Source organism: Notamacropus eugenii, chromosome 1 (genome assembly GCF_028372415.1).
Source record: "Notamacropus eugenii isolate mMacEug1 chromosome 1, mMacEug1.pri_v2, whole genome shotgun sequence".
NCBI classification, from domain to species: domain Eukaryota; kingdom Metazoa; phylum Chordata; class Mammalia; order Diprotodontia; family Macropodidae; genus Notamacropus; species Notamacropus eugenii.
The window spans coordinates 311,407,125-311,428,538 of record NC_092872.1 but is presented as its reverse complement, the minus strand read 5'-3'; the positions used below and the strand labels follow the sequence as shown (position 1 = coordinate 311,428,538).

At 39.9% G+C, this 21,414-nt stretch overlaps 1 protein-coding gene across 1 annotated transcript in view; it reads left to right on the top strand.

The window, feature by feature from the left end:
- RAD51B (RAD51 paralog B) overlaps positions 1 to 1,311 on the top strand; it is an 850,987-nt gene extending 849,676 nt beyond the window's left edge. The window contains 1 exon segment of the mRNA XM_072628343.1: positions 1,160 to 1,311. The gene's annotated coding sequence lies outside the window, so the exon portion shown is untranslated.
- The last annotated feature ends 20,103 nt before the right edge of the window (positions 1,312 to 21,414 follow it).

Below are 21,414 nucleotides of genomic sequence, written 5' to 3'. Positions count from 1 at the left end.
GCTCAGGTCTTCCACTCTCCCAACCCTGACACTTTATCCACTTTGCAAATTTGCTACAACTTCATGCTAAATACATGTCCTGGCTCAGGGGTGGGGAACCTGAGGCCTCAAGGCCGCATGTGGTCCTCTAGGTCTTCAAGTGTGGTCCTTTGACTGAATCCAAATTTCACAGAACAAATTCCCTTAATAAAAGGACCTACTTTGTTGTTCTGTCTGCCTACTTAATGTATTATTTAAGCCGGTAGCAATAACATCAAAAAACTAGACAATATGACAAAGCTTCATCACATACAAGTCCTCTAAATAGGTTGGTATGGTACAATGAAGAGAAGACTAGCCCTGGAGTCAGAGTAAGTGGGCTCAAATCCTGCCTGACACTTAATACCTGTGTTCTGTTGCACAAGGCACTTAAGCTCACTTGGCTCTAATTTCCTTTCTATAAAATTAGGGGATTGAAATAGTTCTAGATTTATGAGCTTAATTTATGGTATGGCTTGTGTTTATAACCCTTTGTTTCTCTCTATATAGGGAAATTTTGTTTTTCAAATGTGAGAGCGTCGTTAGAAATTTTTATTGTTGATTTGGGGGCAGGGGAGAGGGAAGTGAGACTCAAAGGCATGTTAAATGACAGGCATCATAGAGGATGAAGGAGAGAGTAAGGAAGAAGTCTAAAAAGGGAATCATTTAAAGTGAAAGAAAACAGGTTGAAAGGCTATAGTGAATGATAATTAGAATATTCTGATTTCAAAAATAAGAGAAAAGGTGAGGCATCTAAAAGTATCTAACCAGGAACTTTGTGATAGAGAGAGAGAGAGAGAGAGAGAGAGAGAGAGACCACCATCAAAGCCCTGACCAGCAACGCTGATGTCCAGAAATAGCAATAAAAAGTGTGATTTCACATCAAAATTTGAAGACATTTGGGAAAGGGGGACCCTGTGAGCAGAAACCCTAGGAGACATTGAGGCCCAGAAAGCTATTGACTATTGACAGTAGGAGAAGTCTCTGGGATGTTGGGGGGAAGGTAGGCCTGAGAGGAACTTTCTTGGCATTTAAGGGGGGTAATAGAAAATGGGGAGCAGGGGACAACAAACAGGGGGAGAAGCCATCTAGAGCTTCCTGTATTAAATAATTGTTTTTGCTAATAATGTTGTTTCTACAGATGCTGAAGGAGATAAAATGTTTTCAAGACTCTATATAAAGACTTCTAAGAACTGAAATAAGCAGAATCAGGAAAACAATATGCATTACAATGTCTATTACGCTGCAATGGAAAAAGCAGAAAATAAAGCGAACTCTCTGCAGTGATCATGACCAAGCTTGGCCCTGGAAAAGACTTTATAAAATGTTCCTCCGCCATCATTTCTTTGCAGAGAAAGGGAACTATGAAGGTGGAATATCGCATTTACTATCAAAAGTGCTAGTTGGCTTTGCTAAGCTATTTTTATTCTTTTTGTTTATTCCTTGTTATAGGAGGTTCATTCATTAAGGAAGGGTAGAGGGAAATATCTGGAATTGAAGGTGTTGTAAAAATAAAAGATAGTAATGTATAGTATTTTTAAACTATATATCTGGTTCTGAGGCAGAGTCCTGGTCCTAGGTTATGACTCTGCCGGGCTACGGCTCTGGTTATTAATCTGCCCAGAACAGTATCACTGTCCTAGACTGAACTAAGGCAACTGAGGAAACCAGGCAGAACATACTTTGGTTCCTCAGTAATCAGAGAGCTCATCAAGAAAGTTCTAGCAGGGTTGCAGATAGAAACACTTTGAATTTAGTTTTAAAAGGAGGCAGAAATGTCAAAATTAAGCAGGGATAACTGTAAAGCCTTATATTTAGATTCAAGAATTAGTTTCCCACATTCCTTAGACAGAATAGCTTTATCCTCTGTATTCCTTTCTTTATCCCTTTACTACAGATCCTTTCCTCCCTCTGCAGTCCTCTCATTCACAATAAAAAGACTCAAAACAATGAAAAAGCTATAATTAATAATATTATAATATTATTAATATAATTAATAATTGACTTACATAAGGGATCTTAAATCAGGACTTGGAAGCAATTTAAAGAAATGAAGAGATCATGTGGAAATTGCCTGCCCTCAAAAAAGGGAGAGCGAGGGGTACAAAGAGTTAAATTTTCTCTCTGGTTTTACTGATCTCAAAGGATTAACAATAGCCAGCAGCTCCAATCCATTTCAGCCACCCCTATCAGAATTGTTTTTCTAAAGAGCAGAGGCCTTGGCTGCTGGGATCAAGTTCATAATGCCCAGATTCAAGATTCTGAGCTGGCATCTATTTCTCCAACCACCATCACTAACATCTTATTCATTCTATTCCAACCCCAAACTCTGACCCAGTTTTAGACTCCACCACTTTGCCACCTGTGTGTCTGTGCCAGAGACTCATAAGAGAAACTTTCCCTTGCATGTCACGGAGAAAACAACACTGTTCAATGACTACAGTTCCCATGATTCACAGACAGGGTTAGGTTTCAAACCCTCTCCCTGCCTACTGGGAAAATCCGAATACACAGTTACACAACTATATGGTCAGAACATGTCAGGAATATTTTATTCAGTTCTGAAAATCTTGTCTTAGGAAAACAGTTCCAAGCTGGGATACATCCAAGATTATTAGAGTTCTTAAAATTATGCCATATAAGCATTGGCACTATTTAACCTGGAGAAGTGGGGGGAGATGATAGCTATCTTGAAGCTTTTGAAGGGTTAGCATGTGGAAGAGGAATTAGCATTTTTTTCCCTTGGTTTTAGAAGATGAACTAGGAACATCGGGAAGAGAAGCAGCAGAGAGGCAGATTTTGGCTGAATGGAAGTAGAAGCTTCCTAACAATTGGATCTATCCAAAACTGGAATGGGATGTGTTCACTAGAGAGTTTGAGAGGAAGACCAGATAAGTACTTCTTAAGTATAAGTAGTTAGAGTTAACAGATAACAATTGGGTTATCTAATGTAGGGATATCATTGAGGGGAAATCTTATTCCTCTGTAACCTCTGAGGTCCCTTCCTACTCTTAAGACTCTTTGCAGTGTTGTGTGATATAGAGAATCCCAAGTAGATTGGATAGATCCCAGTAGATTGGAACCTGCCTGTAGCCTCAAAGCATTGCTTTAAAAACCATTTGTTGCCACCATATCTCCCTGTCTCCCACACCTCCACCTCTAAAATTTGCCAGGAAAACAAAGTCATCTGGGAGGACATGGCTAACATAGCTGTAAGAAGTGTGCCTTTCTCTCATTCTGCTCAAGGGCTTTGACTTATCTTGGAACTGTTTTCCTAAAACAAGAAGCCCATGGATTGATCTCAAGGCTTAAGGTAAGTAAAAGTGATTTATTTGTCCTTAGAACAGTTGGGTTATCTGGTATAAGGAAGGAGACATGAGATATATTTTCATTTTGGTTCTTGGCCTAATTTGCTGTGGAATCTTGATGAAGGCACTAGGCCTCTCTTTAAAATAAGGAAAATGGATTAGATGTTCTTCTAAAGTTATTTCCAAGTTTAAATTTCAGTGCTCTGTCTTTCTAATTTATGTCTCCAATACCAATTTGTATCCTGAGGTCTCACAGTACTTTGACAGCTTTGTGACATCATCAATGTGATCTCTTGCGTTGAAGTAATTCAACAATAAGAATTTATTAGGCACCTATTATGTGCCAGTCACTGTCATAGGTACTGGGGATACCAAGATAAAAAGAAATAATTCCTTCTCTCAAGGGTTTTACATTTTACTGAACTTAAAAAAAAAATTCTTTTGGCAACTTAGCCAGCTGATTGGCACCAGGAAGAGAGGTATCATAGAGAAATAAAAGAGAAAACCCCAATTCTGGGGTACAAAGAAAAGAAACCCCTGATCCCCTGAGTAGTGATAATAGAAATTTACCACTGTAGTATTAGTGGGGAACCTCTTGTCTGGGCCTACCTTGGGACACATGTCAAATTCCTCAAAACAACCACGCTGCCTCAGAGTAGATATAAAGGCTGGTAAATGGTATGAATTGGAGTAGATAGCCTATGAAGTCTCCAGTGTTAAAATTCAATGCTTCTATGACCATTTAAGAGAGAAAGTAATAGTCATAGGACCAGAGTATCATAGGATTTGTAACTCAAAGGAAACTTCAAAACCACCCAACCCCGCCCCCCTCAAACACACATCCAGCTGAGGAAAGTGAGTTTCAAAGAAATTAAGTGACTTGTGTAAGGTCATACAAATAATTAAGAAGAAGATTCAGTTTTTGAATCCACATCCGTTGGCTTCAAATCCAAGCTGTTTCCTTTAGACCATATAGCCAATAAAGTTGTATTATGAAAGAGTTGTTAGGTATAGTAGTGGCCACTGGTGTAAGAGTATTCTTCTCCTAGCCTAGACCAACTTGTACCTTTGACTTCATCCTTCTTCTCTACCCTCGGGGTAGACTGTCCCTGAAACCATTCCCTCTCCTTAATCTTTAGTCCTCTTAGCTCCTTCCCTGATGCCTACAGGCACACCCAGATCTCCTCATGCTTAAACAAAGAAAAGCAAAAAAAAAAAAAACCTTCACTTGATCCTATGATCCCTTCACATTATGGTCCTATGTCTGTCCTCACTTTAAGAACCAAACTCCTAGAAAAAAACTATCCACGTTCAATTCCTCCATTTCCTCTCCTCTCACTTTACATCTTAACTCTTTGCAGTCTAGCTTTAGATCCCATCATTCAACTCAAAAGGCTCTCCCTAAAGTTGTCAGTCTTCTCATAATTGCCAAATTTGGTAGCCTTTTCTCAGTCTTCCTCTTTCCTGACCTCTGTGGGGTATCTGGCTATGTTACCCACCCTCTCCTCTCACGCATTCTCAGGTGGCACAGTGAATGAAGCCAGGGCATGAAGTCACTGGATTTCAAAACCAGCCTCAGATACTTGCCTTGCTACCCTGGAAACATTGTTTAACCTCTGCTGATTTTCTTAACTGTAGAATGAGGATGATAATAGCACATACCTTCCAGAGCTGTGATGATCAAATGAGATAAAGGAAGGGAAAGAAAAGGAAATATATATTTATAAAGCACCTACTGTATGCCAGGTGGGACAGCTAGGTGGCTTAGTGGATAGAATGCCAGACCTAGAGTCAGGAAGACCTGAGTTAAAATCCAGCATCAGACTCTAGCTGTGTGACCCTGGACAAGTCACTTAACCCTGTTTGCCTCAGTTTCCTTGTCTAGAAAATGAGCTGGAGAAGAAAATAGCATGACTGAAAACAACTAAACTATAATAACAATATGCTAGACACTGTGCTAAACACCTTACAAATAGGATCTCATTGTTGTAGAGGGCAGCACCATCCTCCCAAGCCCCTGGCACCCTAGGTGTCATTCTGGACTCCTCACTATCTCTCCTCCCTCCCCTAAGTCTACTCTGTTGCCAAGGCCTGTCAATTTCACCTTTGCAACATCTCTCAAACATGCTCCCTTCTCTCCTCTGACACCTGTCACCATGTCTCTCCCTTGCTTTGAGAAACATCAGTCCTTCAAGGCCTTCACAATGTGTCTCCGAACTGCCTTCTCAGGCTTATTACAGAACATTACCCCGCATAAATATTCTGTGATCCAGTCACTCTGGCCTGCTCTTTGTTAGAATCCCTAGACTCCTTTCAAAACTCAAGTGAGACCTCCTATGTAAGGCCTTTCCTTATCTTTCCAACTTTTCGTTGACTTTGTACATTTTAAAACTTTATTTGTCTGAGTTCTTATAGTTTTATCCATAGCAGGTAATTTCCTTGAAGGCTGAATCTGTTTCCTTTTTGTCTCTGTGTCCCCAGTGACTCACAAGCAGCTCTGGGGTGACATGGTATAGTGAATAGACAGCCATCCCTAAAATCAAGAAGCCCTGAGTTCAAGTCCCCTTCTGATACATACTAGCTATGGGAAAGTCACTCAATTTTTCAGCACCCCAGGCCACTCTGTAAAACTATAATTTGCAGAGAATTTCATCATCTGAATTGGTCAAAGAAGTTCTTCACCTAGATCTCCATACACTGGTGAAGTTATAAGTTCAGTCCCATACCCAGTGCCTAGTACAGTACCTGGCACATAATAAGTCCTTAATAAATACATGCTGATTGATTAATAGTAAAATTTAGTATCCAGGTTGCCAGCTTAAAAAAAAAAAAAGAAGCCATTTCCCTGCTGCCTCCGATTTCTCCACTTCAGTCTTTGTGGCCAGAGGCAGCCTGGATCATAGGGAGAGACAGATCAGCCCATCCAGGGAAATAACAGTGTGGGAATAAGCCTACAATCCCTTTCATCCTTGGGCTGAGGAGTTACACCCCAAGCCTGCTAGCCAGGAGGCCTTAATCAAAGCAATCCATGAAAAGGTACCTGAAAAGCTTCCAGGAGAAGGGGAAGGGAATAAAAGGTGAAGCAAACATTTGATTCATCATCTCCACAGGCCATTCTCATTGCAGGCTCCCAGGGATTAGGAGGCTGAGAGCGGCGCCAGCCAATGGAGGCCTTAAACCCGACTCGGAGTCTTTGTTCCCCAGAGTTGGGAAAGATAATAAAACGGCAGGAGAGGCGGTGCGGTCAGTTAGGGATTTCACGGGCGACCATTTGAAACACTTGAAGGAGCCCTTCTATGCAATTGTAGCTGTAAAATAGAAAGCGGAACTGTTCTCCATTAAAAAAAAATACATGAATCCTCTCAGCATCTTCAGGAGGTTGCTCACAAGAGGCCATTAACATAGTAATGCCATTCTGTTTGCATGTCCTTTGTTGCCCTAAGCCAGTACTTGGTGTTGCCTTGGCTTTTCTGTCTCTCATGGTAGGACTTTGGAAACTGGGGGAAAAGGAGGGCAAACACATTGCCCCAAACCTCCGGTAGTTTAGCTTCTAAGAGTGGGGTCCAACCTCCCCAAGGCACCAGCAGGAGACCTTGATCCTTTTGTGAAACAGAATTGGAAAAAGGAGCCACTTAATTTCTTTTCTCTCTGGAGGCTGAGGTGAAAACCTCAGCATCCACCGTATGGAGAAAACATGAAGGTTTAGCTAACCAAGGATATGGCCCAAGGAAAAGGAAGTGAAGGAGGCAGGGCCCACCACTAGTAGAAAAGAACAGGTGTTATGTTGAAGAATGGCTCAAATATTTCCCAGGCCCACCCAAGCAACCTGAAGGGAAGGGCCTCCGTATGTGTTCTCTCCCGAACATCTTCTGATCTAGTGCATCATGGTCATTAGCAAGTCTAACACTGTGCATGGTCCCTGCCAGCACCGCCAACACCCCACCCAGGATCAGAGAATCCAGCTGGGATCTTTTGGCCTGTTGTGTTGCAGCCAAGAATAAAGATTCCATAACTGTAACCAGCCTGCCTCTTTTGCTGATGTTGCAGGAGACCAGGGAGAATTCAGAGCTTGGCTCTCTCAGTTCCTGTGGGGCTCATGGGAATAAATGTTTGTCTGACTGAGGAAAGCAAAGAAATACAAAATGAATGAACCTGTAGCAGAGAACAGGGAAAATGGGTTGATTTAGAGGAAGGCTCTTTGCTGATGACTCATCCTCTTCTGGCTTAGGGTTAATAATAGGAGTGATTAAAAGTTTTAGACAACAAAAACCAAATTGGTTGTTAAGGGCAGAGTAAAATCATTTCTACTTCTCAGAGTGAAGAATTAGTTGGTATGTGGTAGGGATATTGATTTTCATCAAGACCTGCTTAATTCTCTGGATTCAATGAAATAGATCCAAGTAATATCCTTGAGAGCAGTGATTGACTTATTTTTGTATCCCCAGCACCTAATAACATAATGTGCACACAGTTTGCTGAAGTCTTTGAATTGATCCATACTTTGGCCCCTACAAGTGTGGGTATGGCAATAGAAGGTTGAGGGTGGCTGGGACAGAGTAAGGATATCTCAAGATTGCATGGAAAGTATATGTTGGAGAAGATGGTGCAGACTCCCTAAACACTGATATTTCTCTAACTACCAAATCCAAGGATTGAAAAGAGTCCTGAAAACAAAGGGACAGAAATTTTTATAAAGTTGGGAATCTCTGCATCTCATTTTTTTCCTGTTGTCTTTCAAAACAACTTTCTATTTGATTTTGAGGACAGGAATGAAGGGTTCATCTTGCCCCAAACACAGAAGATCTGAACTCCTTGATTCAATTAATCAATCAACTGATCAATCACTCTATCCAATTATGTAACTACCACCTGATACCTTTATTTGATGAGAGAGCCAAATTAGGTTGATTTACAGAATCAATAAAATGTATTCTTTATCCATGAACAAATTTTAGGTACTTCTGTTGGAAGGCAAAGGCATATGTAAACTAAGGTAAGAACAATTGAGTTAGTCCATTTGGGAAGTAGTGAAGTGTTTCCAGACATATTAGATAAAATAAGATTTTGATTCAAAGTTGAAAGAATTAGCCACATCTCTGGGCTTCAGTTTATAAGAGAAGGCAATTCTAGCAAAAGTATTCAAACAACTACTTTGGGAGTCCAATCAAATTTGGGAAGCAAATTTCAGGTGTTTGGGGAAGCTCATCCCCTTGCTTCCATACCAGAGTTCAGCAAGGGAGGTAAGGAGTAACCCCAGAGTGAGTGTTAACCTCCTATCCATGCCCTACGCTGGAAAAATTGGATCAATGCGAATTGATTCATCTTTTCACATCAATTTTTTTACAACGCTGGTTATTGTTGTTTTCATCCTTCATTGCCGAAGAAGACCAAGCCATCAGAGAAATGATGACATGACTTGCACTTGACTGTGTTTTGAGTGAGGGAGGGCTGTGCAAGGTCATCAGTCTCACTCCTCCTCAGAGTCATCTGAGTCTAGTGACCAGATATTCATCAGGATGACTGGAGATGGCTCAGGATGCAATGGGAGACCTTGGCCCCTTTAGGCCAATTCAAGAATTCACCTAGGGTAAGGTAACACCCATTCAGTGAATAGGCCTCTTTAAGAAGTAGCCAGGAGATGGCCCCTTTAGTGAGGCATAGGAAATAAAAACAAAACAACATCAGGCTAGGAGGGAAACAGCAACAGTTACTATTGATAATCATTCTTAAGCCAGGTGGGTCCAGAAGCCAGTCCTTAGGCAGGGGCCTAGTGTCCTCCAGTGTGAACTTCAGAGTGCAGTAGGTTTAAGGTTTTGGGAGAGGATAGGAAAAAAATGTACCTTTTGGGAACTGAGAGAAGACAAATTAATCAGGTGGAGAGAAGTACATCTTTAGGACTAGACTCAAGCACCCCAAGTGTTGTGGAGCTATGTACACTTCAAGACAACTTCATGAGGACCCTATGAAGAAAGAAATGGATTTCTATAGGATCAAGACTTGTTACTTATCCCTTTGTATGTGCTCACTAAGCTTGGGCCCTTCTTCCTTGGACTCTGTATGTACTTATGGGAGAGATTATCCCAGGCTTTTGTGAGAGATGTAAATACTAATGATATTAATTGGCTAATCAATCTTGGGGAGATATCAACTGGTTAAATGATACTGGAAAACTGATGAGGAATCATGAGCAAAGTAGAAATGTCCCACTACCCCCTTGAGCTCAGACCTGAAGAGTTATCCTTGTAGTCCTAAGGGCAGAAATAGTCAATTCCCTCCTCACAACTCAGCCCACTAATGTGAGTTTGAGTTGGTGTAATGTTAATAGAATAGGAAGATCTTCCCCATCCATTAATAGGCCTTACACATGGAGCCTGGGTCACATGGAGCTCAGACTGGGAGGAGCTTGCCCAAGGGAGAGGGGAGAGAGAGAGAGAGAGAGAGCAGGCAGAGCAGAGAGAGAGAAGCAAGTGGTGAGTGGGTGGAGGGAGGAATTTGTCTAGTGGAATTTGTTTGTGTGGGGAGGCCTGACAGAAAGAAGATTTAAGATGTTAGTGCTCCCTGGATTAGTGATAAGTACCCTGTTAAATCTTACCTCCTGGCATTCAAATGATGTCCTAAAGAAATATTTTGGTTTTGCCTTTGAGGAAGAGAATTTATTATATTTTGCGAATTTACCCTGGAAATACACATGCATATTCATAGTGGCTGCTGTGGGTATCACATTGGCATTTCAGTTGGGGAATCAGTCAAGAGAGGGAGTTATATGTCACATATCTCAGAGGCATTGCGGGATTATAGAAAGAGCACTGAGTTTGGAGTCAAGATAGTCAAGAGAGATATAGGTCCAAATCCTGTCTTTACTTACCATCTGCGTAATTGTGGACAAGTCACTTAACCTCTCTAAGGACTCAGTTACCATTTTTTAAATACCTATTATGTTCCAGCTATTGTTGTAAGTAATGGGAATGCAAAGAAAGGCAGAAAGCAGTCCCTGCCCTCATAGTCCAATGAGGGAGCTCATAGTCCAATGAGGGAGACAACTTGCAAACAACTATGTACAAACAAGATATGTAGAAGATAAACAGAGTATTCTGAGAGGGAAGGCACTAAGATTAAGGATGACTAGGAAAGTCTTCCTGTGGAACATGGGATGTTTGTTTCTGTTGTTTTCTTGTTTGTTTTTGCTGAAACTTGAAGGAAGCTAGGAGGTGCATATAAGGAGGGAGAGCATTCTAGGCAAAAGGACAGCCAGTGAAAACAGTGAGGAACTAGAGTGTCATGTGCAAGGAAGAGCAAGGAAGCCAATGTCTTTGGATTGTAGATTCAGTTTCTTCATTTGTAAAATGAAGATAACAATACCCTGTTGTACTGGCCCGCAGAGTTATTGTGAGGATCAGATGTGATCTTGTATGTAAAACACTTTGCAAACCTTAAGGTAAATATAAATGTCCACTATTATTATTCAAAAACTACCCACAGCAAATAGACTTTCTTTTTGACAAACTTGAGTTTGATTCTTCCATGACTTTCTCTTGGTTTCTTAGGCAACATAAGCTAGAATGTTTGGTTTTTAGTCCTTCAGTTCTTTTCCCCAAAGTCACTATCATCTGAATTTATCTGACTTTAGCTTGAGCCAGTAGAAAATCTAAGATTTTTACACCTAATGGACTTACTGAACTATGAGATATGGATCAAAAGATTCATCATCTAGTTCCCATAAGACTAATATCTGCCTTGTAAATTCCACCCACATAGCTAACACAGATTGCAATTCTAGTGAGGAGCCTGGGCAGAGTCCTGGAATTCAATGGAGTAAGGAGAGTTGACTCCTTGCTCACAAGTGTACAAACAAGAGATAGGATGGGGACAGCCTATCCCTATTTCCATGGGGCTATCCTAATATCGGAAAATCAGTCAATAAATAAACATTAAGTACCTACTATGTTTTGGCCTCTGTACTGGGGCTAAGGATGGGAAGGAAGGAAGGAAGGAAGGAAGGAAGGAAGGAAGGAAGGAAGGAAGGAAGGAAGGAAGGAAGGGAGGGAGGGAGGGAGGGAGGGAGGGAGGGAGGGAGGGAGGGAGGAAGGAAGGAAGGAAGGAAGGAAGGAAGGAAGGAAGGAAGGAAGGAAGGAAGGAAGGAAGGAAGGAAGGAAAGGAAAGGAAAGGAAATCATTCCTATTATCAAGGATCCCAGGCAAAGAAATTCCTAGCCAAGGATATTTGAGATCATAGTAGGAATGGAAGAATAGGTAGCAGATGTGAAAGTAAAGGTGGAATAGATGAGGCAAGGGGATTGAAATCCCTACTTCATTTTCTACCTATACTGCTAATTAACTCTGCATGAGGTATGTCATGTTTCCCCTTGCATTTTGCATGGGAAAATACCCTCTGTTCACACTTATACATATGATTCTATCGAAAAATACCTGATTCCTAGGGATTAGGGAAAGCGAAGTAAGCCTTATGTTTTGGATTTAAATCACAAAGCTTAATATGAAGTAAGAAGTAATTTAGAAAAGGTTGATCTAAAGGCTACTTTAAAATATTTGATGAGGAAATGGGCATCTTACATCTTAACATTCCACTTACTAAGATTAAATAACAGCATTTTTTAACCTTCCATGTTAATGAAAAAAGGAAAACAACACTGGAAGGTGTCAAATTGTGTGAATCTTACAGTGGTTTCAAATAAGTCAAGTTCCCTTTAACAATTTTAGCAAATATTGTATAATATGACTTTTCAAGAGGAACATCTGCAGTCTGTCTTGTGTAATACTTGTATTCCTCTAATCTTCACTTGAGAAAATGCTCTTGCCTTGTTGAGATCCCAGTCCTCTACTACTTTCATCCCTCTTAAAAAAAACCAAAACTTTCTGAAGAGCCCATCTGCCTCTTGAAATCCTAGACCAGATGCAGTAAATTGGTGAAATCTTAAGAAAATTCAGGGCATAGCCACTCATTCAAGGAGTCAAAAATACAATGAATCATTCCAAATATACTCTATGGCAAACTACTGATACTAGCTTTCCAAAAGTCTATAAAGAAAGCTCAGAGGCTTAATAGATGCCTAACATGGATATTCTGATGGCTCCTTTTTACCAGATCCCTTGTAAATCGACCTCTTTTTAGTGTAGCCTGGAATAGGCTGTAGCTCTTGGAAGACCACAAGTGTTATCCAGCAGTCTTTCCTCTGTGCACCTCATGGGGCCCATGTTTTCAGAGATCTCTGTTCATAAGTGAAGTGGAATTTTTGGCAGGCACTTAAGGATAGCCAGATAAAATAACTATTGGACTTCTGGAAACAGCAAATTCTCCAAAGTGGTCATACAGTATACTGTTTCTGAAAAGCAATTTCTTTCCTATTTCTTGTCATTCTTGCCATTGAACAGAAGAGTCCAGAGTTTCCTGTTATGAGTTGGGTGGTGCAAGATGTTTCCTCTACCATGACGGATAGAGAAAGTTTCTGTTCTTAAATGGAAATGGTCCATTTAAGGTAGGCCCTTTGGGTGTTAATTCCTTTGTAATATAGGTTGCAATTTTAACAGAGGCTGGGATCTCCAGTCCTAATCCCAGTATCTTAACTCTTCCTTCCAAGAGAGATACCTGTACAAGTGGACCTCAGTGGACATTAATAATAATGACAATGAAAATAATTAGCTCGTACTTATGTAGCACTTAAAGATTTGTAAAACACTTTATATATGCTATCTCATTTTATCCTCACAACAGCCCACCTAGCTGATTTGACTTTTATTAATCTGGTATTGCAATGCCTTGATGGATCAGGGTCCTGTCAAGCCTTTCCACTGAGTCAAGATGTGAGGTGCATGATTGGCATGTAAGAGGGACTACAGGGATGGGGTAGATAAGATGGTTATACTGGATACTGGAGAGTGCCCATTGGTCTGAAACCTTGAGAGAGTAAGACCAGAAAATAAATAATTCTCCCTTTTGGTATCTGGATCAGGGGAAAAATTTTGATCCATCATTCTTATAGCATGTAGTTATTGATTCAGAATGTCAGTAGCCCTCAGAGACATTATCTGCCCTCTTCTGAATTGGACAATCAGATTGAAAACCTTATAAGAATGGTATAGATTGAAGAATGGCCCATTACCATTTGGGAAATACAGGCCATGTTATGGTGAACATAAAACTATATGAACCTTTTAATAAAGGACAAGGCATCTGCTTCTATTCAGTGGTACTCTTTATGTCAATAGGGCTCACAACCACTTACTTCTCCCTTCCCAAAGATTTATACAGCATTATCCCCTATGGTTTTTGACTTCCCTCCTCTACCTCAGGATAAGAGGTTTTCTCTTATTACAGTCAGTACCTATTTAGGACACGACATTGCTATACCAATCAAGTCTACCACCCAAGTAGCACCATGAAAGCTCTTATAGAATATATCCTTCCTCCTTATGAGCCACCTGCACCATTGTCTCTGATCAGGGCAACCTGATCACATAGTGGTCTGAGATCGGGTCTATTGCCATCACATATCAGATTTTCCATCTTTCATACTAACTTTAAAGCTGCTAGTATTATCAAATACTGGAATCAGCTCTTAAAATAATGGCTTCACTATCATGGTTCTGATTATTGGATTGTGTGTCTTGTCTCCTAGAAGTCATGATGAGGCAATGCCATTGTAGGAAGGGAAAGGGCTCTCTAGTCCCATCATTTCTTGTTTGAAGATTGGACTGTTCCTGTTGACTGATAGTTATTCAAAAGAGGATGGTTCTAGGTTAAGCAATAAGTTGAATACTAAGAGTTGAGAAGCTTGCTGCCTGGTTGCGTTGCTAATCCAGCATGCTATCATGGTGGAACAGTTTTGTAACCATAAGAAGATGATAGGAATACTTGATAATAATCATAGAGAATAGTGCTTATGCAAGTCTTAAATTTTCACAATACTAAAAGCAATCATATGATATTGGTCATGTGAAGGTTTTATTTTCTTACATATTTCATACAAAGGAATAGAATTAGTTATTTTCTCTTTCTCTCAATCTCCACACCTACCTTTCAGTTATTCTGTCATTTTTTAAAAACTTATTTTTATTCTTTTCACTTCACAAGCATGTATTTTCTCTCCCTTTTCATCAAGAAAAGCAAAGTCCTTGTAACAAATATACCTAGATAAGCAAAACAAATCCCCACAGTAGACAAGTCCAGAAAAGTATGTCTCTTCCTGCACTTGAATCCATCACCTCATTTTGAGGAGGTACATAGCATGCTTCACCATTGGTCTGCTGAAACTGGTCATTACATGGATCAGAGCTCTTAAGTGTTTTATCTTTTCTTCAGCAACTGTCTTTGCAATAATGAGGCATTTGCAGTAAATGTACAGATCTTTGTCCTTTGACTTTCCTACAGTTGAGCCACATGAGAACCTGACCTTCCATGTCCAGATGTTTTTCCAATTCTGAATGCTTACCCAGGGGCCCAGGTTCTTTTGTTGATCTCCAAATCATTTTATATGGAGACTTACTAATGTACTGAGGGAGCCCTTCAATAGGCAAAATAAATGAAAGCAGATGAAGACATGACCCTCTGAGGTTTTCCTAAATCGACTCTAACAAAGAGTCTGAGGAGCAAGCTTATTGTGGTCAGCAGCTTCCCAGTGAGAGGCAGAGTCTCTCCCACAGGGCTGATTTCAATGGCCACCATCAGTAGTGATAGTATATTAATGGCCCGTGGTGTGCTGGGGAGAGTACAAAGCATCTTCATTATGGGCCTCTGCCTTTGTGAAGCTTCCTGCCTATGTAAAGCAACTGGTTTTCTCAGGGGAACTTGGGTTGGTAAAGGCAGAGCTAGAGATTTGTTCTTTTGAGTCATTTCCACTTTCCATCCCCCTTTACCTGCTACCATAGTGGTAATCAAGCAAGGCCTACAGTCATTCCCTATCAGATACTTCAGCTGGGTAATCAGTTTCATTTGTAATCATTCCCCCAGTTCACTCTTTGGTAGCACGCTGGAAGCCCTCTTATTGTGAGTGTTGGCGGTGACCATAAAATCATAGGATGTTAAAGCTAGAAAGGATTCCTAGAGTTCATTGAGTCCTACTCCTTTTGACAGATATGTAAACTGAGGCCTAGGAAAGATAAGTGATCTCCTCAAGGTCACAGTGAGTTAATGTCAAAGCACAAATATTTGGTGTACTGCTGATTTGGGTGATCATTGGGTATGTAATAGGGAAATTTTTACCTAACTTTAATCTGAAAAGTCAATATGATTCTTTTTAAAAAAACATTTATTTATTTTTAACATTCATATATATATACATACATACATACATACATACATATCTGTCAGCAGGGGTTTTTTTAAAGTTGTTTTTTTTTTCTTTTAGATCAGAAGTTCTTAACTGTTTTTGGGTCATGCACCCCTTTGGCAGTTTGGTGAAGACTGTTGGTCCCTTCTCAAGATAATATTTTTAAATGCAAAAAATAAAATATATAATATTACAGAAGAAACCAATTATATTGAAATACAGTTACCAAAATATATATATATATTTTAAAATGCAACACTTTACAGACCCCAGCTTAAGAACCTCTAAACCCTAAACCTCTTAAACCAAGAGGGTCCATAATGATACTGTGTGTGACCTTTGTCTAGAGCTGACAGGGGAGGATGGTTTGTAAAATGAAACAGGCCTGAGTTGCTTCAGTGAAGAAAACAGAAACCTGGATAATGGAATTAATTAGTTGATTGCTGTCGAGATGGCAACAGATTTGCTGCTCTACCATTTATACTATGATTATAGTCGTAGCTAGGAGGATGAAGGTGAAGAAGCCTTTGTCTAGGTCTCTAACTGTGGTGCAGAAAGCTTTTTTTTTTTCTGACAGGATGTCAATGACCATAAAAAATAATAATTTGCACTTATATAGCACCTTTCAACCAGGCACCTCAAAGCACTTTAGCCACATTAATTAATTAAGACTCACAGCTCCCCTGTGGAGATATAGAGGATGACTAACCGGATTTGTAATAACAAGAGGGAACATTTCTGAATGCTTTATTGTCCACAAAATCAAAAGAGTAGATGCAAAGGAATTGTGGTCTCCATGTAACAGACTCAGAAAATAAAATCTTAGGGGCATGGTGGGAAGGTTCTTTCTTCTGTCAGAAGGAGGTAGATGGTTCTCTGAATGCACTGACAAGTTTAGTCCAATAGAGAATGAAGATTGTAAGATATTAGTGGCATTTGGATGATCGTTAGTTACATTGCCATTGAGGGGTAAATTTAAGTTTCAGTGCTATAGAGTATGGCTGGGGGTTTTGTTGTATTTCACTCTGAAATTGAAAGAATAAGGTTCATATAACAACTAATAAAGGATGGAATTATTCCTTTGGATTCAAATCCCCAATCAGAGCCAGTCAACTGAAAAATAAATCAACCACTCACTCAGTTCTGTCTCCCAGTCTACCCATTCCTGTTACAATATTGCTTTTCCAAAGAGGCATCTCTCAGGAAGTATCTTGACCAGCATGTGATGCTTTAAAAACTGTATGTCATGCCAGCCACTAGGTCTGCTGCCACCATGACCTTATGCCTAGTGCCATGTGTCACAAAGCATTCAGGCTTTCTAACCCCTAAAAGTTGGCTCTCCCTGACCCAAAATGTTGTAAGCCCCTAGGACAGAGCATGCTTTCTCAACAGATCTATCAAACACCAAAAATAAAATAAAATAAAACAAAAGAATGAATGAAAAGCTTGGCTTAAAATATATTACAAGGCCTGTCCCATAGAGAATATTTAAGCATTGCCCTTTCCTGGTTCCCCTGAACTATGTAACAGATTTGGGACCTTCCTCTGGCTATGTTGTGACCTGGTGCTGAATGAATTTGATTCTTTACTTTTAATATCATTTGGCAAACACTGAGAGGTCCTTTGGTCTTCTCCTACACTGAACCAGAGGCAGGAGGCCAGGATTGTGTTAGTTCAAAGAAGAGGAAGCTTCTAGAAAGTTTGTAGAAGAAGCTTCTCTCTTCCTTCAGTCCTCCAAAGGGCATTATATGACACTAAGAATGTCAGTCATCACTGGCAGTTTCATGGTGACTTCACTCATGTGGCAGTTGGTATTAGGTGATTCAGAAGGATTGAGCTTGTGTTTGAGCCCTTGGCCACCTTTTCTACTTTTGTTTGATCTTTCCAGACTTTGAGTGATTAAGTATCTATTCTGAGGTGGATGTGTTCAGGCTTGAAAGTGACCTTGTAAAAGTTCAGAGGTTCTGTGTCCATTGAGGGAAACTGATGAGTTTCTAGGTATTTCAGTTCATTGAAGAGAAGGACTGCCAACAAGAAAATTAGTCCAAACCTGACTATTTTATCAGAAAGCATGTACAAGCAATTGTTTGGACAGTGCAGAGCCAAGGTGAAATGTCAAATTTCTAACAAGAAATCTCACAAATTAATTTATTTTGGGATGGCTTTAAGTATCATCAAATTATAACAGTTATTATAACTTGTGTTACTGAATATAAGAGGGACTATGAATAGAAGTCTGGGTCCACATGCTCTCCCTATATAGTGAAAACATCAGCACATGCCTTGCATGTGTATGAGAGTCTACTAATCAGACTGGACTTCTACAACTTAATATGAATTGAGCAATATCTGAACTCTTCCTAGGTTGTTTTGAGAAGAGAATTCTGGGAATGGGCAACACAAAGACCTAGCATATGTAGCATATGTGACTGTAAGGGATGTCTTTGTGATATGCAGATATGAGATTTATCTGAATAGTGGTGGTAGTTGAACTCATGTGATGAGAGTATGCAAGTCTCCAAATGGTAGAGCAAAGCAATAGAAGAACCAAGGAGAGAGCCTTGGGGTACAGTCATTCTGAGGGGATGGCAGTAGGATTCTGGACCAGGGAAGCAGCTAGAAAAGGAGAAATTAGACAAGAGGGCAAGAATAGTAGTAGCTCCCATTTAACTAGCTCTTTAAGATTTGCAAATCACTCTACATATGCTGTCTCGTGTGATCCTTGCAACGTTCTTGTGAAGCGGGTGGTATTATTATACCATTTTCCAGAGGAGAAAACTGATGTTAAGTGATTTACCCAGGGTTACAAAACTAGTAAAGGTCCCAGTTTAGGATTTGAACTCAAGTCTTTCTGTCTGGATTTCTGGAACTCTATCTATTAGCTACCTAGAGAACCAGGAGAAAGGAGGAGGCGGTAGTCAACAATGCCAAATGCAGTTTGAAAAAAAAAAAGGTCAAGGAAGATTAGAATGAAGGAAAGCCTATCAGATTTAGGAATTAAGAAGTCCTTGGTTAGCATTAATAAAAGAGTTTCATTGGGAACCAAATTGCAAGGGAAAAGAGACTGAGTGGTGGGGAGTATTAAAAATATAAGGAAAAGTAAATAGTCTATTTATTTAAAACAAGCAATAAAGTGGAGAGGTGAGTGTCAGAATCTTCTGAACATTGGAGATCTGATTGCTAGAAAAGCATATCTTCCTCTGCTTTGGTGTCCTTCACAACAAATGACACAGTATTCTACTTAGTGATAAATTGGTTCTTATTGAATGAATAGCATGGGCCTTGGCAGGTGACAAGTTAATAGTATCTTTATTAGTTGTATGAACTGATTAACTGTAGCAAAATATACAAGGACTAGCCCTGTGATTTATTGACCCATAGTACTCCTGGATGGATGAGGAAAGTCTCCATCAGGTTGACAACTTATAGTCTTTTCTGTAATCTATGGTCTTAAGAGTTGCCTGAAGCCAGTGAAAGGTGAAGTGATATGTCCAGGTTCTCTCAGTTATGAAGCTAGACTTGAGTCCAGATCTTCCTGGTTCTGAGGCTGATTATCCACTCTACCTCATCACCTCTCTTAGTATATAAACAAGAATGGATAATTAGTGGGGCAATTCTTCACATTGGACTGTGGCTGCAGAAGGGATGGCCTGTGGAAGGAAGCAAGAGCCAAGGATGCTTTGTGTGTCTGGGAATTTCTTGATTATTGGTTTTCCACTTGTCATCTCCTTTCATTACAAGTAAGATGAGAGAATATCAACTAGAAGGTAGCCTCCAGTAACGGATGTGATGTGGTATTGAGTCATTTTAGTCCTATCCTAATCTCCATGACCTCATTTGAGGTTTTCTTGGCAAAAATACTAGAGTGGTTTGCCATTTCCTTCTCCAGCTGATTTTACGAGGAAACTGAGGTAAACAGTGTTAAGTGACTTGCCCAAGGTCACACAGCTAGCAAGTCTCTGAGGCTGGATTTGAACTCAGGGACTTCTGACTCCAGAGCTGGCACATCTATCTACTTCACCACCTAGTAAAGGAAGAAGACACAGATGAAGGTGTGTGTGTGTGTGTGTCTGTAATGTTTGTTGGTTTTGTTTTGTACACAGAAGCTGAAAATAGGCCAAGCTATGACTCCATTTTTTTTTGATACTGGAAAACAATAGTCTTCACCAATTCATTTTCATTGATTTTGAATATAGTTCATTCATTTTGAAAGAACAGTATATAACTGATTTAGGCAAACTGTAACAGGATCCAAACTATTCCACTGATCTGCTTCCTGGCTGAAACTCATGAAAATGTATGATCCATGTCCAAAGTTGACATTTCTGAATTAACTTAGTGCATAGCCCTATAGAATACAATACTCTCAACTGTACTTGGGGTAAAAAACAAAATTCTATAAAGTAAAACTGGGATTACCAAATGAGAAGTTTGGAAATGAGGATAGGGAACAGGAGAAGGCAAGGCAACTGGATCTTGCCAAAATGCTGGTTGTGGAAACTTTACTGTGTTCAGTCATTTCAAATATGTTCTTTGTGATCCCTTTTGGGATTTTCTTGGCAAAGATACTGGAGGAGTTTGCCATTTCCTTCTCCAACTCATTTAAGAGATAAAGCAAACAGGGCTAAGTGACTTGGCCAGGGTCACACAGCTAGTAAATATCTCAATCCAGATTTAAACTTAGGTCTTGCTGACTCCAGGCCTGATACTCTATCTACTGCCCCACTAACAACAAATGAATACTTTAAAGATGCTAGAAAGATTTGGGAATATTTTTTTCCCAAACTTGACTGTTATCATTCCGGACATAGCCCACCTAATGGCAAAAATACCAAGCACAACTGTCAATGAATGAGCTTTTATTAAGTGACTAATATGAGCCAAGCACTGGGCTATGCACTAGGGTTACAGACAAAAATGAAAGCCCCCTCCCATTCTACATGGGGAGATGTGCACATACGTGAGTATACAAAAGTTCTAATTTAAAAGATGACTTTTAAATTTAAAAAGATAGTTTTTGGGGAGAGATATTAGCAGTTGAGGTGGTCAAGGTTGGCCTCAAAAGGAAGGTGGAGTATGACCTGAGATATGAATGAAACTAGAGATTTTAAGAGTTGGCAAGTAAGGAGGGAGTGTATTCCAGGCAGGGTGACACATTTAAGGAGTAGCTTCATATAAAAGGATTATTAACAAACTATGTCACAATAGGTTTTCATAACTTTACAGTGAGTGAGTTTTACTAAGTTAACAATGTTAGTCTGAAATGATGTTGGCCAGTACAAACTACCTTGAATAGTCTAGTGCCTCATGGAATTGGAAAAGGTTTCTCAATTCTGTTTAGATATAAGAACACAGTTTATAAGTTTCCTCCGTACTGCAGAATTCATCTGGTATTCCTTCTAGCCAAATAGAAAGAAAATAATATTAAATCACATTTGTATCTGTATTACATGAATGGATGAATGAATCATTAATTAAGTTCTTGCTATGTGAAGAGCAGTGAGGATACACATAGAAAAGAAAAACGGGTTCTGCACTCAAGGGGCTCACATTCTAATGAAGGAAACAAGGTTTTAGCTGCAAGTCAGTTAGAAATGTCCCCCAGTCCTTAGGAAACAGCATCAACATAATTATTAATGCTTCTTCTTAATGTCATTATTTAATTTTACTATTCTCAGGGCTCCTAATTTCAGGGTCCTGAGCTGTCCCCCATCAGGGTATGAAGATGGTGGTGGTGGTTTGACTGGCCTGGTCAGGCTGTCTTCTGTCTCTGCCTCAGGGCACCTTGCTGCTTCAGCAACACTG